At 31.3% G+C, this 19,585-nt stretch overlaps 1 protein-coding gene across 3 annotated transcripts in view; it reads right to left on the bottom strand.

Annotated features, from left to right (window-relative positions):
- LOC139491450 (four-jointed box protein 1-like) overlaps nt 1-18,569 on the bottom strand; it is a 46,556-nt gene extending 27,987 nt beyond the window's left edge. Inside the window, exon 1 of one of the 3 annotated variants that reach the window (XM_071279147.1) lies at nt 18,398-18,569. The gene's annotated coding sequence lies outside the window, so the exon portion shown is untranslated. Of the gene's footprint in view, nt 1-6,106; nt 6,336-18,397 lie in introns of those variants that run through there. The other 2 variants (XM_071279149.1, XM_071279151.1) reach the window with 2 other exon arrangements.
- Nucleotides 18,570-19,585: the final 1,016 nt, after the last annotated feature.

Raw genomic sequence — 19,585 nt, 5'->3', positions numbered from 1 at the left:
TCTGGAAAAGGGATTGCAACTGCCGGACAGATGAAGACCGCCATGTGGCGACATATATATTTCTAAACCTTGGTGCCCAAAAGATAATGATGATAACCCAGGACCAATTATGTAATAAGGTATTAGTCCTCGCGGTACCACGATCAAACAATGCGAACATATGGCTAACTTCAGTGTCTATGTCATGTCGGTACAATTGCTGTATAAATATTAAATGTTTCACATTGTTTTTTAGAAATAAAAACCCCACATATTTTGTATATGGTTATCCCTTTCAGCCATTCATTCATCACACTGATATTATTTGTTTTTGCTTCGAGGGTATCCAATGAAGTTATATACGGAACTGAGTTAAGCATGTACCAAATTGACTTTGTTACATATTTATATAAAACAAATGTTGTCAACTATCCCTTTTAAACCATCGATCTATCACACTAAAAAACTTCAGGTCATTACAGTAAAACATTGCAGACTTATGTAATTAAACCATATATATCCTAACATTGTTGTTTGTTCTGGTCTTCTATAAGGAAAAGTTCATCATGAATTGAAGCGTTGATTGATAATAGTTTGAGGGCGTTGGTCGAATGTATTAAAGTTTGTCGTTAATTGATCTTAAGAATTGCTCAGAATAGAGTTTGGACTTAATTTTTTATCATCAATATAAATTGACAATCGTTTTGGAAACTTAATGGCAAAAATGTCTGGAATTGATGTCTGGAGTTCAAACTTGGTACCTTTCTGTTTATATAAGAGCCCAATAAACTACTAGTAGCACAAAAAACGAAATCAATTGTTTGATGATCTTATATTACGCAAATACTATTTCAACTATTTTAATTTTACATATGATATTTGGTTTTCAATGCTATATAATAATTTTCTGGGCTTATAAGGTTTTACTTGAAATTCGAAAACAGATCAAATGATGTAAGTGTCAATAATCAGCAACCCTACAGCATGAAGCAAATGAAATCTATAAAAAAAGAAAATGTGGTATGATTGCCAATGAGACAACTCTCTACAAGAGAACAAGTGACACGGTTATATAATGTTCACTGTAAATAGGAAAGGGTTTATACAGTGAGTCAAGCTTTACATCACCTGAGACTAGCCGAGTTTTGAAAAAAAAGAGACTTTCAAGAACTGTAAACAATACCATATTCTGTAAATACCGAACAAAACAAAACAACATGAGGATTTTATATATAAAAAAAAAGACGATCCGTGGAATTCTAATATATTTATCAAATTCTCAGAAAACTTATAGTGCTCTGGAATGGTTAAAAGAGGCAAACCAACCACGTCAGTGTCCTAACTAACGGAAATTGAAAGTACCCTTTCACCTACAAACATGACATCCTTCTGAGTTATAAATAATGTAGTGCAATAATTAACTCAGTCCAAAACCCACAAACGGAAGGCTGGTATCATTTATGTTGTAATTTTCACACCTTATTTCACTTTCACTATTTATACGAATAAATCAGATTGTCTAATTATTTGTCAAGTTCGTTCAGTGTGATATTTATTAATTATGTTATAGTGAAATGAAGGGGCGTACATGTCTTAAGACAGACCGGTACGTCAAAGTGTCACTGAAAAATAAGAGTACATATATACTAGGAATGAAAACAGATGTGTTAAGGAAAAGCGAAAAATACAACAGATGTTTTCCAACCCAACAGTGTCTTAAGACATATGTCCAAGTGTAAAAGTAGGTATACATATATATATACTAGGAATGAAAATATATGTGTTGGGAAAATACAAATCGACAAATGTTCCCCTACCCAATGGCCAACAATGTCTTAAGACCTATATCGAAGTGTTAAAGTAATAATACATATACTAGGAATACAGAGATATGTATTAGAACAAAACGTACAAAATAAAATACACCCGACCCTCATAAAAAAGTGCTGAAAAGTCATCATACATTTGGCAATACAAGATCAGTTGTGAAATTTGACAGAGTCGAACAAAGATCTGACAACAGCACAAATTTCCTAAATAAAAAAACTCGACAACCGCTGAGGAAGCTCTGTATGATTTTGCATATAAAAATATACATATATTTAGAGAGAAGTTGACACTAAAGAAGGCTACATTTGTTCACCTGAAATATTTTCCAATAAGATTAAATACCATCTTATTCGTGTATATATAACCATCTTAATTAAGAATCATTGCGCAAATCTTGAGTCTTTTATGATTGTTTCCCTATTCGCGTAGGACCCCCCTATATATTTAAGATGAGTCCATACATATTAAAAGATTATAAATACATATGGAATTGCATATAAACCCAAGGGTCTTAATGAATGTTAAAAATCGTATGGGGTCTAATATTTATTAACTTTTATAAATTACACATAGCAGGTTTGGCTACCTATTACATCAGGTTTTTTTTACCCAAACTTTCCAGTAAATTCAAAAATTATGATTTATATAAGAGATACACAACTCTTTAGTTCCAAAACTTATTTTACAATCATAGACTAAATAATTAATAAAGCCGAGTGTGTTTGTCTTCATTTAAAATGTGTTACATTATCGTCACGAAGATACATTTTGGGAACAAAACATGACCAAATGACCGAGTTTTTAGGAATATGTATAGAGCAAGTGCAAATGCATACATTTTTGTATCATAAATTACCATTTAACATGTTTTTTTTATTATGAAATATGGAAATAATTAATTTCCATTACTTGTAAAATTAGCATAATGGAAATAGATTAATAGAAGAAATCACGTGACAGTCGCATTCTTTCTGCAAAATAAAAAAAAGATTTCAATTGCGGAAAATTAATTATTTTATTTCAGTATTATTTATGTACATTAAATTGAACATTTATTCAGTACAATGAATGCATAACATCGTAAAACATAAACCTTCACGGTGGATCTGCATTTAAAGGATGAAATGAGGCATGGATGAATTCAATTAAGATCATATCTATATGTCCCATTTAACGGTGCAAAACATTTACCACACAACCCTATATGGTTCAAATCTCGGTTTTATAACTACCCTTTGGCGATTTGTGTATCGTTTATACGATTACAACATGTATATAATTGTAAGCAAATATCCATAAATCATTTATGAGTGGGTAAGTTATCGAATGACCAGAAAAAAACACATTATTAATATTTTATAGATCAACTATAATAAACAAATAGGAAAATTACTATTTTGACAATCAATCACACGCTTTTATTATTGACTAGATAATGTTTATTGTAAATATAGTAGATTTATGTATATATAGATGGCGTTGGGTTTTTAAAACTAATTATATATGTAGCTTTTCCACGAAGTACCTCACAGGGTTACTTGAAACTACTAATAAACCCCACAGAAAAATTATTAGCTGCAATGACTTATATGACTAATGAATTCCATAAAAAGGCAACACCAAAAAACAAACAAACGAAATCGAACAAATACGTTAAAAAATACTATTTTTCAGATAAAAGAAGCAATGAAAAGTTTCCAACATACCTCAAACTAATATAGCTTCATAAAACTAATTATACATGTAGCTTTTCCACGAAGTACCTCACAGGGTTACTTGAAACTACTAATAAACCCCACAGAGGTGGCGCCGATGATGATGATCGGAGAAAAGTTCACATATTTGAAAATTATTAGCTTCAAGGACTATTAGTATTATATATGACTAATAAATTCCATAAATAGGCAACACCAAAATTAAACATACGAAATCGAACAATCACGTAAGCAAAAATACTGTTTAATCATAAAATTATTTTTGAGATAAAAAGAAGCCGAATGAAAAGTTTTTAACATACCTCAAGATAAAATAGCTTCATAAAATTAAAGTGAACTTAAGTTAACTTGTGACATGTTTAGCTATTTTGGCAAGGTAAACCTAGGCTGATAGAACAATCCTGAAATCTAGGAACATCTTGTGATATGGTCTCAAACCCTTTTAATACGATGCCAACAATATTTTTTATCGTGGAATTTTAAGACTGAAGATATGAAAATGTGAAGCCTGAACCACCTCTAATGTAAAGATCAAACCATGAATCGATTCTGAACTTTCCTACTTTTATATTTACGTATTCAAAGTATTAAAAATGAATCCATTACTTCTACTACATCACTTTTCATATGTAATGTTTATTTGAAAAATGTTGTTGTATTTTTAATGTATACATCAAAGATACAGTTGTACTGTGAAATATGTTGCTTTCTTCTCGATATTGAACTGAACAAATATGGCGTCTTCTTAACGTAAATACAATGACAATAGTTCAAGAAGTAAATAATCAAAAATAATTCAGGTTGAAAGTGAAATATATGTTTTAATATTTATTTCTATAACTTGTGTATATATATTTAATGTATATTCCTAATTAAAACTGGTATTATTTTTGTTGATACCTGGAATAAGTATTATAAAGTATGTGACTTTTTTCATCTGGTTGTCTGTAGGTTGCATAAAACTTGTACAAATATGTACGTCAAATATGTTGTTGCATTTATATTTACTGAGATTTACACTGGTAGCCCTCATTTCCGATATTAGAATCTTCTTTGCTTGCAGGGAACAGTGTGGGGAGGGGACATTTATTTTAATGAATATTTCATATCTAGCTTTTTTTCAGTGCTGATTCATCAATTTATTTTTTGAAGAATTCAGACAATTTTATTTAAATCTGTTTATGAAATTTAAAAAAAGTGTCTTTCTTCCTCATGAAATGTTATTTTAAAGCCCTTCAAAATATTATGGCAAAAGATAAGATATGAAAAAAAAACCCCACTGAACTTCTGTTTTCTTCGTTCATAAATTTTGAAGAAATTTTACATATTTTTTTCACAATAGAGACCTGACCAAGTTATGCAGGTTACATTGTACTTTCGGGTTATCTATCAAGCTCCGTTGTCAACCAGCCATTACATTGTAAGTCTAGGGATACATAATATCATTATTCGAGTCTAATTTGCAGTTAAAAAGTTTTGCGAAATAACCAGAGATTTTTATTCGCAGTGCATTTTTTTTGAATATCATAAAAATCAGTTTATCATTAATTTAGAAAAATAAGTCTTATTTAGTTTTTTTTCTAATATTTGAATTTAAGATGTATATTTTAACTTTCAAAATCCAAATTTACAGATGACAAGAAAAATGACCAAATGAGGAAATGCCAAATCGCAAACGGACGCACTAAAAGCCACCGAATTCAAAGAAATATTCAATTCAAAGATTACTCAACTCACACTCCACTAAAAAACAGGGTTAAATAGTCTAGCAATAAGAATATCATGTACAAAAAACATTTTGGGGATAGAAACTAAAACATGATGAAAAAGTATAAATAAGGACATTTGACCATTAAAGTTATCAACATCCAGGAAGTAATATACAGAATTTATTAACAAGTAGAAAATGTGAACCCTGACAAAAACTTTATATATAAAAATAAAATAATCAGTCATATGCAAACTCTGTTTCTAAACACGAGCATTGACAGAACAAAACATACGTGTACTGCAATTTAAACTTGATTACACCCCAACACAAGTGATAATAATAATATTTTTTTACCATAACTAGTATTAAGAACGGTAGTGGTATGTAGAAATGAAAGGTGAATATGAAATGCATTTAATACAGGACTTCGATGAAGATGATTACACTATGGTGTACCGAGACAACTTTATCACGAACAAACATGAACATAAACAAACAAAGTGTTTAAAATAATGTCCTACTTTACTGATAATGACATCTTTTGTACTTAAAACAATATAATGTCTAAATACAGTGCTATTCAAGTTAATATCTTTCTTACAACATAATAGAGTATATGTGACATCTATTTAAGACCCAGTAGATTTTTCTTAGATAACGTCGAAGGCAACATATTGGTTTATTCAAAAAAATAAAATTTTAAAATTTGAATTAAGCATATAAATTTGAGTAAGAATATGAACACATGATGTTTAGAAATTTATAGTAAATATGGTTTTATCAGACTACTTGTTGTATCTAGATTTATTAATTATATGTCAGTTTAAGAATCAGAAATGTATTTTATTTAAAAATAAAAATTAAGACTCACCTATTTTTTTCTTGAAGATAGCCTTAACCAGATCAGAAGGAGAGAGAATAAAAGTTCACTGTTTACTCCTTGTTATTTTAATCAAATTTCGCACCTGGAATCACCTGTATTAAATTTGTGCCGTATGAAGCGGTTACTTTGTATCATCGCTTGTGAATGCTGTCACTCAAGGGACTGATGAACCGAGTGGTTTACCTGTTCACCAATAGATTTACCTGTATGATTAACTGTTATGTTAAGGTATTGGATAACTGTATGGTTTTCTAATCAAACGATAAATTAACACTTCTAAAGTCGAAACATTTACTATTGAATTACATTTGTGTTTTGATAGTATAAAAGTTAAAATACATTGAACAAGACCACAAACATCTGCAATGAAAGCTAAACATCTGGATTTGCCCCCTGTCATTGACCTTAAGTATATAATTGTTCACCACAAAACCTTCGAAGATGATGTTTGCCTTTTAATTAATACTGTATAAGGACTTCATTATCCAAATTAATAACCCTTCCCTAACATAGTTTTCAAAAGCCTATAGTTATGACTCTTCCGGTAAGCATTACAGGCTTTCTTCAGTAAAAATAATACAAGAAAAGAAAGACAAAAATGCCAACAACTTATGTTTACAACTTTCTCTTTCATGTTTAATTGAAAGTGCGTATGAGTAAGAAGACGTTCAGAAATAACCAAAACTCAAAGTTTTACTTGAAAGTATACTGGCATATTTCTTCTCATATCTCTGATACGGAAAGAATAAACAGAGAAGGACAAATACTGAACCTTTATTTTAGAATAGACGATTGGCGTTCGGTTATTCATTTTTGTAGAAGGCTTACTGGTGTGTTGTAATAAGTTTAGATAGGAAGAGGACACACGCATCGGTATCACTGTAAATTGAAATGTCGACATCTACCCAACGATTCACCACCCCCTGTCCACCAAATAAACATATATGTTATTGTAACAGCCCGAAAAGTATAGGATGCATAATAAATACCCTATCAAAAGATGAAAAAAAGAAGATAATGGTTTAAATAACAGACATGTTCTCTTGTGGTTACTTTAACTGCTAGTATGTCTTTTTTATTAGCATATTTATGTTCATTGTCCAAACTTCCCTTTCCCTTTTTACCTACACAGAACATAAAAAAGTAATGCTATAAAAAGGAATTTGACATTAATGTAGATCTTTTTTTATGAATGATGAAATACGCTCGATTTGTAAATTTTTAGCCTAAACATATCCTGGCAAATATATGGAGAGTTTTTAAATGTAAAAACTTTTTCAACAAGAGAATGTTTGAATTCTGGTCACTTAATAGCAAACTAATATGTAATAAATACTACATAGTATAATGAGAGAACCAGACATTTAAGCTCCAGTGTTGGTAAGGTTGATATTTCTTAGTTTTCTATTTTCTGTGAAGGGTTTTTTGGATTGTTGTAGGTCTGTCTTTTTTTCGGGCAATGGTGTTTTCTACCTTTCTTCAACATCCTCATCCTTTTCAAATAACGTCTCTGTTGACCACAGGTGCCTGCATGTTGGTCATGACAAATGCATATTGTGCTTTTTGTGTCATACATTGATTTGCCGTGCTGTCCATTTCCACATCAGATTTAAGGCCATGGAGTATAAAACTTTAATCACTTATATACAGGAACTGCAGCTTGTAACTTATTTTATTTAAAAAGCAACCCCACTTTCCACCGGACACTGTAAAGGCTATACCGGTAGCTGTGTCATCTATACATATACGCTTGATATACCGGTAGTTACAGAACTTGGTTATTACCGGGTATCTATGAAGACCGTATATATATATGTTGACTTCTATAGGTGTATTTTTTTTGAGCTGTTGGGTTTCTGTTACGTTCACATATAACCGATTTATATGCCTATTGATATTGATATTCACTTCTCTAACCACCAAAGCAATTGCACATCACATTATACAGCAGTGATTTGTATATATACTATTAAAACCGAGACATTCATAGTCAATACGCTCAGTGAACTTTCAGAGGATAATGTGTTAAGGACCAGGATTTAATTATAGGTCTTGTAATTTAGTCGATAACTAACATATTAAGCAAAGAAGATATTAACTTCAAGTGAACAAGCATCCGAAAACTATAAAGCATTAATCGTGAAAAGGATACTATAGAACGCCATGATCCGTTTAATTATCTAGATTACAAGAGTAAAGTATTGAATGTACACTGCAGCTACATGTATTTAATTAGAGGAAATGAAATTGTAGATATGAACAACAATGAGTTCCAATGTTTAAAGCACTGCCTGTTTATGGCGACTCATTGGAATGAGTTTGAATATGGATGCGAGATAATTTTGAATTTATTGGATATACAATGTATATCAGAAATGGTGTAGTCAGAATACGGAAACGACACAAATATAGATACATTCGTAGCATAATAAATTTGACGATGAGAATGAATAAACAATGGACCTGACTGCATTAAGTCCAAGGAAAAGTGCAATGGACCGACATGATTTGAGTTACGATCGTGACTTCGAACATTCAAATCCGTCATCATAAAAACCGGCAATGACTATATTTAATTGATAATGTTTTTGTATTGCAAATACACACACTCGGGATTCAAACACATCATTATATTGACAAAAATAATTTCATCAATCAATATTCGTTCGATGCAGCCAAGTAAATAATAAATGTATTCCGCAAATTATGTGCTGAACTTTAAACACTAAATGTCTTAATACTTGTCGATCTTGGTGTACAATATCAACTTTCAATTTGTTATTGTTAGCAAGAAAATGTCTTGTACCCTTGTCACAATGCCATCTGCCCATCTGGCAGGATAAATGACAGAAACAAGAAAATCGGACAACTCGATTCGTTCAACGTCTGTAGATTGACTTCTGACCTTCACAAAATCCTGCAGTATAACATAGAAAACCACTCGGAGCGGATATGTAATTCCGTGCAGATTACAATCATTGATTGTCACTTTATAGTGTTATACCATCACTAATTTGACAGAACATAGAGAGGAAACACATTACTTTGTCACACAAACGTTGTCACAGAAATGATACATTGCTCCTTTGATGTTCATACCTGTTGTAAATTACATACACCAAACTATACCTTTGATCTTGAAGTTTGAGATACGATGAAATATTAATTTAAACAATGAAATACCTGGAAACAGGCATGTTACTTGTTTTTATTAAATACTTGATTAATATGCTTCTAATTAAGTTTGACTGAAAAATTCAAGATATGCGGCGCAATTGTTTGTCTTCATTATTCAGATGAAGTGCAATGTTTAGAAATGTGTAGGAGAAATACATTTGCAATCATTATACATGTTTTATTTCCTCTTGTTTTAGCTTTGTTTTGAAAGAACATGTTTGTATTTGTCTGTTTCAGCTGAACACTCAACGATTAACCATTACGTGTACTATAAGTACATGTAAGAGGACAACTTGCACTTAGATTCAAGTGTAAGGAAATAACCAATACTACATGAATGACGAAACATGTTAAAAACAATACTCGTGTATTGGAATATTTTTTTGCCAGAAAATGTTAAAGATTTTGTGTTACTGATTCATTGGTTTTTCGGTTGCTGTCCGATTTATGTACTTCCCACATCTCTTACACGTATATTCCTAAACGACTGCGTAACATATTAAAATCTGTTGAATGTCTCGTCGCAGCTTTAATGTTCTCTTGACAAATGCAAAAATAGATAATCATAACAATCAGTTTTCAGTAAATAAAACAGGTGTTGATTGTAATTATTTGTACTTATCTATAGACATATTAATCCACAAACAAAAGTACATGCATCTCAAAATGCACCTACAAATTCTAATATTATAACTTATGACCTTGAAATTTTAAAAAAATACATGTAAGTTGTTATCTTAACTGAAAGAGGGGGCCAAATAATCCGTCCAAACAATCAAATAAAACAAACAATAGGTTAAGAGATCAGTGTGATAGCCTAGATAGAGGAAGACAAATATATTTGATAAAATTAACTACACGATTTGTCCACTGGAGTGTTAGTTGACAAAGCTCCTCGAAGTTTACACGATAAACTTGTTGAGAAACAAAGATAGTATGGAGTTATTTAGATTTATAAATCTGTCAAAATTGAATACTATGTGTGAAGGTCTGTGTATACCTTGAAAGTCAAATGGGTTAAAATATAAGTTTAAGTAAAAGTTAAGCGACGTGGTAAGTATTTATTTTTTATGTTTCTTGTATTTCCTATCCACGTAAATCGTACAAAGCAAATCTGGAGTTGAATGTCATAGACCAAGTCTGTTTATAAATTAAAGGAAAACGGATGATTCTGACTTTTTTTAGTTTTAGATATGTTATAAAACACCAAGCTGCGTAATTATTATAGATACATTTGGACAACATGTACAAGAAGGGGGAGGTCAAAATAATAAAAATTGTAATCAAATTCTGCCGTACAGAAATAATATGTACAAAATTTCAACCTGTACCCAACTATCAAACTGTAAAGCAATACTTTTAATTAGCTACTAAAGTGAAAAGGGGTTATCAGACCTTGTTGAAAAGATCACTTTCAGATAATCCCGAAACAGTAGATAATGTCTTCAATAGTACTTAACATTATTACCGTACTAAGTTAAGGACACCAGTATAATCCCCAAATCACTCCCAAGCGAGAGACCGAGTTATTATATAACATTTATCGGAAGCCCAGAGATTTATTTGACGGACACTCGACACTCTATAATAGTTACTAGGTATTACCATAATGTAATGTTTGGACACATCAAAGACTATCTTTACACTATGTGCAATGTGTTATTTTCAAAGTCATTGAAGTGACTAGATGCACTAGATTTTAGAGAACAGACTGAATAAATTGAATAAACCACTTCCTGACGAAAAAGATATTATGTCCTGCAACAAGTGCAACATGTAAATTATTTATATGTTTTGGAAATTAGATTTTGTGATTTTGCACATTTTACTAGTGACAATGATTGCAGCAATCTTATATTTTTTTTTAAAGATAATTGTTTATGAAAAACAGTTACTAGTAGCAGTAAAAGATACATAACAATAAAGAAACGATTGGATTTTTAATTGTTCAATTGTATAATGGCCTAATGAGCAGAAATAAAGTAGACGAGGAATAAAATTGCAAATAACAAACAAGAGGTGTACTTTAGTTAAAACAATATTTTACTCAAATAAATTGAATTGGATTGGACAAAAGGCATAGCCTATGTAAGCCCTCTCCGTCTGTCTCCCATAACTCTTTTTAGAGTGGCTCATGTTGTTTTAAATATTACTGTAATTTTATAAATGTATAAATGTATGTCAATTTTGAGGTGAGACTCTAATAAAGTATTTGTCTTGTCTTTGTTTTGGATGAATCAGGGTGCATCTTGTCACTTCAACGACTTTGAAAATAGCACATTGCACATAGTGTGTGCTTTCGTGGATACTCTGATTCATCCAAATACACAACAATAGTAAGTAAATATTAAGGGAGCTACCATTTGATTTTTATGTGGGGGGGGGGGGGGGAGGGGGGGCGGCTAGGATGAAAAATTTTGTCCTGCATTTTTTTTTTTAGCTGTAATCTCTGTCCTGCCTTTTTATTTTTCACTCTGTTCGGTCTTGCCTTTTTTTTACCTAAATTGTCGTCCTGACCTTTTTTTTGCAAGTGGCTCATCTTGCCTTTTTTTTTGTACTCAAAACTCCTGTCCTGACTATTTTTATCAAATTTCATCCTAGCCCACCCCATAAAAATCAAATGGTAGCTCTCTAAGAGGTGTTCTTGCGTTGATACACTGCTTCATCCAAACACAACATTCAAGAAATAAAACCACAAAAAACTAACAAGGCACACTTTTTAAAAGCTTGTAATATAATTTTGCAAATTACACGATCAAATGTAAAAAATGTTCTTAATAAAGAATTGAAGGCAGTTAAGGGTAAATTTAGAAGGAATGCACATTCAAATACAATACAATTTTAGATAACATAAGAAGTGTATGTAGATCAAGATTAAGTTTGTCGAGAACACAAAACATCCACACCATAAAAGAAATGTGTGCTGTTCAAGATCAATTTTGAAGATATCGAAAAGAGTCGAAAATAACAGAAGAATTGTATGCAGTATAAGATTAATTTGAATAGAAACACAGAGAAAATCAAGCTAACATAGGTCAATTTACTTAAGAATTGAATGCTTCTTTTTGTAAATTTATTGGGTTGTAAAAGCGTTGACCGAAGTACATTTTGTATGAAGCGCGGAAGCGCTTCATTCTAAAAATGTACGCACGGTCAACGCTTTTACAACCCTATAAAGTTACAAAAAGAAGCATTCAATACTTATAATTACATTTTTGAGCTATGATTATGAAAACACGAATTTTATATATTTTATTATTTAATTCCCCTGTGCACTTTATTGTTGGAGCACGTGTTATCATGAATGAAAAGTTGTATTGAGCAATGCAACTGCTTACGGAATAACACGAGATGTGCAGTTAGCCAATCAGAATAAAATATTATAATGAAACATACATCTAATGTAATTATTAATTTATTACTGTTATATCTTACTAAGTGTTCCCAAAAGGTATTATATGAGAGTATACTCGAAACTTTAATAGCAATCTTGTTGGGATATCAAATGTTGAAAAGGCATGTTAACTTAGAATGAAATTCAAAACAGTGTAGCTGTGGCCATTGATTGACACATTAAAATCATCCATTGACTGGGACAATTTACGTGAACGTTTGTCTGTAACGACCACTGTTCACGACGTACCTACGATAGACATTTAAACTGTGGGGTCACCAAAGGTTTCTTAACGCCTTTAATTATAAAATAATTCGAAAAATTAATCAGGAATAACCTTTGTGTTTTGATTTATATAATTGATAAAAATCAAAAGATCGTGTTATTTCTGATTAATTTTTCGAATTACTTTATTTAGGTGTTGAGAACCTTTGGTGACCCCATAGTTTAAGTGTCTTTAAAACGTACATAGTGAGCATTAGTCGTTACATACAAACGTTCACCTAAATTGCCCCAGTCAATGGATGATTTTAGTGTGTCAATCAATGGCCACAGCTACACTGTTTTGAATTTCATTCTATATCACTTCAACAAGTCCGACGTTCGTTTACTTTTCGGGTGAAAACGTGATTATTTGCTTATCATAATCTTATTTATATTAACCACGAGTTGCACTGTATTCTAAAACACTTAGAAACAAGCAAATGTAAAAGGATTTATAACTGCAACTTCTACTGATCAATTGAAAATGATCATGTACAAGTATCTACGACAAATATATCTGAAAATGATTATAACGAAACGCGAAAACGAGGGCGTATATATGTCCGACTCAGTTTCACTTCCTGTATATGCCGAATATGTTTTTCAGTGATATTTATTCTTTTTTGCTAATGTCGAAATATATATATTTTTTGAAGTCATTGGGTATCTGATGAAAACATTCATGCCAAATTGATTGATTGTTAAGTTATTCTCTCATCATGCATTTAACAATTTGAAAGTTTTTCTCCAGTTGAATGTCAGTAAATAAAGATGCATAAGATAATAATGTATCATAAGGACAATAAAAAATTGTAAGTCAAGGAAATACCGCCAGAACCATGGCAAGATTCTTACCCCTCCCCAAAAAATAAAATAAAAATATACAACTCTACAAAACACAATACATCGAAAACCAAGTACTGGGGAACAAACCAAAAAAAAACAACCTACCAAAACAACCTACCAAAACCTAGGTTTGGATATGTTATAAAAAGATGGTAAAATTATTAGGAATAACATGTTGCAGCACAATGATTGTGTAAATGAATACTACAAAAACATTTAAACTTCTTTGATGACTGTTTGCAAAGATGGCATTATTGAGGTAGAGAATCCTTGATACAATAAAGCTGATGTCATAATGATACAACACGATATATTGCTACTAAATTACAACACAATGTTTGTTCAAAAATCCACACTTAAGTTTCCAACGATAATCTTACTGGGGGACACAAATATGAGGGTGGCATTTCGGCCTTTACCGGCATTAGTTCATGAGTGTATTTGAAATTTACAGTGATATTCTGATAAGGTACTAAGTTTAGGGATATGGTTGTGGCTTAAACAATACATCCTTGATAGATAATAAAACGTTTGACTAAGGGTTACTTTCTAGGCGCAGCAGTGATAAGACGTCTAAAGGGATTCGAATGTAAGCTTGTAGAGCAGTTTAAAGTGATCCGAAAGTGTTCGTTTAATATCTTCATATGATGTTCAAAAGTATAAAGTTCACAGTTATTCACATACTTAAGTGAGGTATACTCATTATTTCTTGTACCAGTTTTAAATGGTACTTTACAAACCGGAAAACCAAAATATTTTAAAGGCAAAACATATTTACATTTTGGATCCAACTTTGTGAATCGGGTTTAGAAACTATGCAAGTAATCTAAAGCATACAGTTCGGGTGTAATATTCACCGTTACTATTTATGGCACCGAATAAAACTTATTTCTGGTGTACGCGATTGTGAAGTAACATGTCATATGACAAGTTAAAACACATGTCAATCAAATTACGGTCCTTCATCAGGAACGCTTTTAAATATATTTACACGTAAACGACAGAGATGAATAAAAACGTAAAACGTACCAAAAAAAGAAACCGTAGAAGAACAACCAAAAATGAATTTAATCGATTACGATTTTTTTCCCAGAGGGATTTGAAACTCACAGTTTCATGATTAGTAGTACTTCTTATTCTATCAACGGAGGTAGGCTATTACTCATGTCGGTACAGAAGCGTGTGAACAAAAGTACAAACAAATATCACCCGACCATCATCCCGGATTGCCTGTATTACATTATTAGTCATATTTTCCATGACGGTTTTTTTTTAACAAATATATAATTCTAGGACCGCATTCTATGAATTGCTTATAAATACATTAAACACAAAATATGATTTTCTTCAAAATCTTTGTCACATTTATATATATACCATTCATCTAGATGTTTGTCATTTATACAGGTCATAATGCCCTTCTACAAAGTAAGAAATTGTTTTCTTGCTAAGTAAAAAACAACAGGTAATCACTAAAAACTCGATCAAACGACAGGACAAAAGTTATTATATAACATTTATCAAAATCCATAAGATTTATAAGATTGACCCTCGGAACTTCTCTGCTGCTACTACCATAATCACCTATTGTTATGTTTTAAGGGGTGCGTTCTTTATTTACTTAATTTATAATTTTGCTTTCATGGCCCAATAAAATTCTAAATAATTGTCTCATTGTCTAGGAGATCATCCTTGAGACATAAATGAAACCCAAATCGGTATAAAAAATGATGCCATAAAACAATAAAGTGCATAAAGCATTTGCGAGTGGATTTTTAAAAATCAATTATGTCAAACATAAATTATATTTAAATTGGCCAGTAAAAGAAAATTTCAAGTAGGGTATGATTTTTATCTCTTCTTGAGTGACATTTTATAAAACAGTCCTCTTAAAAACTTACTGAATATGATATCAGCACATTTAATGTACACGTAAGAGTGACATAGGAAAAAATAAGCATCCGAAACTAAATCCGTTTGTATCCTTCCAGCTGTCAATGATCATTAGGTTGTAGCGGGTTTTTAACAACAAATAGAAACAACCTACGTCATAATGAGACGACTCTCCACAAGAGACCAAATGACACAAATGGCACAGAGATTATTGTGGTATTTTGTTTTTTAAAGACGAATATTCTACAACTCTGACGTCCGGTCAGAATGGGGACGTTAAATCTGATTCGTCGCGTAAAGAGAGTGCTACGCTCTTTGCACGTTCAGAACCCTTGCAACATATTTTTGAGGGGTCCGTAGGTGGCCTGTTGCAAGGGAAAATTTCTGTCCCTCTCCAATATACCCTCATTTTCCAGTTGCAGTCCAAATTTCTCGTCCAGAACATGCATGAAATATTTGCCACTGGACATGTTACCAAAGAAACAATCGATCAATCTTTCAACTCTGTGCACGACTTGTGTAAATGATGCACCAATTTGACAGAATCTCAACAACAATCAAACAAGAAAAAAATACACATTTAAAGATAGAACCCTTAGCCCCTAAAGCTAAAAAATGTCTATAGCATTGACTACATGTACAACATTCAAGCCTATTTTAGAGTTAACCGATGGACACAATATGCTCAGGAAATCTGGATATACATGTACAATGTATTTCTTATAAATATTGGTACAAAATTCCAGTTATAATGACATAAAAAAAAATCCTCTTATTCTCTATAATGATAGCTTCTTTTTATTTCTTTTTAGAAGCTCCTTTATAAAGACTATTGCATAAACATTAAGGAACGAGTCGATAAGAGGAGATCTTTCTCGCTAAAATAACCCCCAAATATGAGTGTTTAGTTATCTCTGTTCTAACAATTAGAATAAATAAAGCATGTGTATGCACATGTAAGCATGTTAGCTACACAGATATATAATTCTATCCAGACAACCTTGGTTTATTAATATTTATCATTTATCACATAATTCACTTGTTGTACAGAAGGTTGTTTTCTTGCCTTTTCATATATGTTAATGTGAACAATTATTTTTATGTTTTTTGGCAATAAATAGACTATAAAAATACTGATCATCACTACGTACGTGTACGAGATGTGTTTGTTTTAATTATAGTGTAATGATTGGAGTGAGACAGGGGGAATTTTTTTACGAAACGGACGTGGTCAGATTTCACTTTTCTGTGACGTATATAGATGGGATACACAATATTTTATCAATGTTCAATTTAACTGCAAGTCATGCATGTATGTAAAACGTGCAACAATAACATGAATAAAAGGATGAAACATTACACAATCATTAATTATAATCGATCAACTTATATGGTTCAAGTAAAAAAATAACAAAATAATTTTATGTACAGTTGTCACGTATGTTTCTAAAAATAATAACCCTGTCAATAGAGAAGAGGGTCTGGATGAGGAAAAAAGGGGGAGGCATCATCATGTCTGTAGACTGTTATTATTTTAAGGTATTTTCTTTACTAATTATTTTGTTTTCCTATAATTTTGTATATTCTCTATACGTTAGCACCACATTATCATGATCAATCACTGTTTTTGATTGCGCCCATTATTTGAATAAAGAATTCTTTCCTTATTGGCTGTTAACTCCATTTAGACCCTTACATATCTATAAAGCGATAAAAACAAGAAAAATCACCCACATACAATTATAATATTATGGAAATTAGAAAAATTCTAAATCAGACGAATAAGGCAACAATTTTGTAAAACATCTTTCATAATATATTTATAAATAATTATATTTTCTTCATAGTTTAGCATCCCGTTGTTTTCTTATCATTTTTTTTTTTGGTGTGACATTTTCTCTCTCTCAATTATTTATTGATTTTTGAATCACCATCCATTCATTGAAGTATAACAGTCTGAGCTTAAATAGACAAATACTGCAAAATCGTAAAACACTTCTTCTGAGATATCGCCCACACTCTTAGATATTCCAAATTTAGTAAGCTTAACAACTTTTTTCTTTTTGACCCTTTTGGTCGAAACAGATAAGTAGAAAAGAGCTCGTATTTTCATTACGTAACACGAATATTTTTTTTTGGTGGGGGGAGGGGAGAAACAGATGGCCATAAGAACTGATTTTGACTAGTTCAACACCGCTGACACAAAGCGAATACTAACTAAACAGACTTGTCCTTTGGTCTCGAATGGATAGCCTCATTGGCAACCAGATATTTTTACACTTGTTTCGTGCATCTTTAACAATACGTGGATTACTTTTCATAGCATTGATTTCTATGTTAAATGAAGTTTCAGGTTAAAAGTATTTTTTTTTAAAGTAGAAAAATTACAAGAGCCGGAACGGAAATTACAAACTTTATCAAAAATAAATTAAATCTGCTATCTGTTAATGTAAAAACAAAGAAATAATTTGGAACGCTTATAGTGTAAGCCTAATTCGTATATCGCAATAGCGAAAGACCTATACCTCAAAATGACCAGATGAAAATCAACAATCAAATATCTTACATGAATAAATAATAAATTATATATATATGAATACATAAATTCATTAATTAATTGATATATCAATTAAAAATAAATATATGTATAATTGTTAATTACATTACTAATAAACAACATTAATCTAACATCAATAGATACTTACGTTGATGCTACCTGTCAAAGTGACAGTCGTCCAAACTAGTATATACTACACTATCTTCAAGAAGACCAACTATCGTCATTTTTCATTTGTATCAACATTTGTGTCCCTGTGTCAAATTTCATGAATTAAACTACGAAATACCACGAATTTTAGTCCCTAATCTAGTTGATTTTTAAACAAAAGAAACCTGTATTAAGCGAATAGTATCTATCTATAGCCCTAAAAACCGCAGTCTTTGTGGCCTCCATTAGCGAGATTAAAAGTATTTGCACGTCTCATTTTATTCCAGTCTAGAAACAATTTTTCATTGCCTTGTCTTACGGTTGCTAAATGAGGTAATACACCCTGTATAGATGTGCTTAAACTAACGTAACAAAACTATGGAATTTATCAGGGGACTTTAATACAAATCTGAAGACAGCTATTCAGGACTTATTTATTATGATAAGCAGTATTTACCCAGGTTCGAGCTTAGCTTTGACAAATTGTTTAGTTATTAACCCTTCTTTTATCAAGTTCTGACACCGGAGAAATTTATCAAAACCATTGAATAAATTTCGTTATCTGTAGGTAAATGAAAGAAAAAAGAAATCAATTTATTTTAATGAATAAACAGAATTATATTTAAATCAATTTGATAAAGCATACTCCGGACTCGGGAAGTTCTAGCATAAAATAAATAGCTAGGTTTAAGAATTCGCAATTTAATTATTATGAAGTTAGATAAATTACAGATAAAACTAATTCACTTATGGATAGCTTTAATTGTGTTAATTGTGGTTTAATGTGGACTAAATAACCACAAATACCCGGTACCATTAGCGGCTTATAGCTACAAATAGTTTGACATATCCCAGATATCATATGTGCTGTTTATTGACGCAGGTCTAAGAAAGATGAATCATTTGCGGATATCTACCAAATAAATAAAAATAACTCTTACATTTTGGACAGATAAAGTCGAAAAGAAGTGTAATAGTAGACAAAATGAGGTATGATCCTTCAGATAAGACATAAAGTAACACTTGTTAAAATCAAATGAAAGCTTGGGAAAGTACTTGTGCTTAACCAAGCAAAACTGGCCGTAGTGGAACAAAAATTTGGTGCTTAAAATTGCTATCACAAATTCATACAAATTGAGCGTTTTCCTTGTCACAGAGGCTTGTAAATGCTAGTACAACGTGTTTA

The sequence above is a fragment of the Mytilus edulis genome, chromosome 10 (assembly GCF_963676685.1).
Source record: "Mytilus edulis chromosome 10, xbMytEdul2.2, whole genome shotgun sequence".
NCBI classification, from domain to species: Eukaryota; Metazoa; Mollusca; class Bivalvia; order Mytilida; family Mytilidae; genus Mytilus; species Mytilus edulis.
Note: the sequence above shows the minus strand (reverse complement) of the source record. Positions and strands in the feature narration are given on the sequence as shown.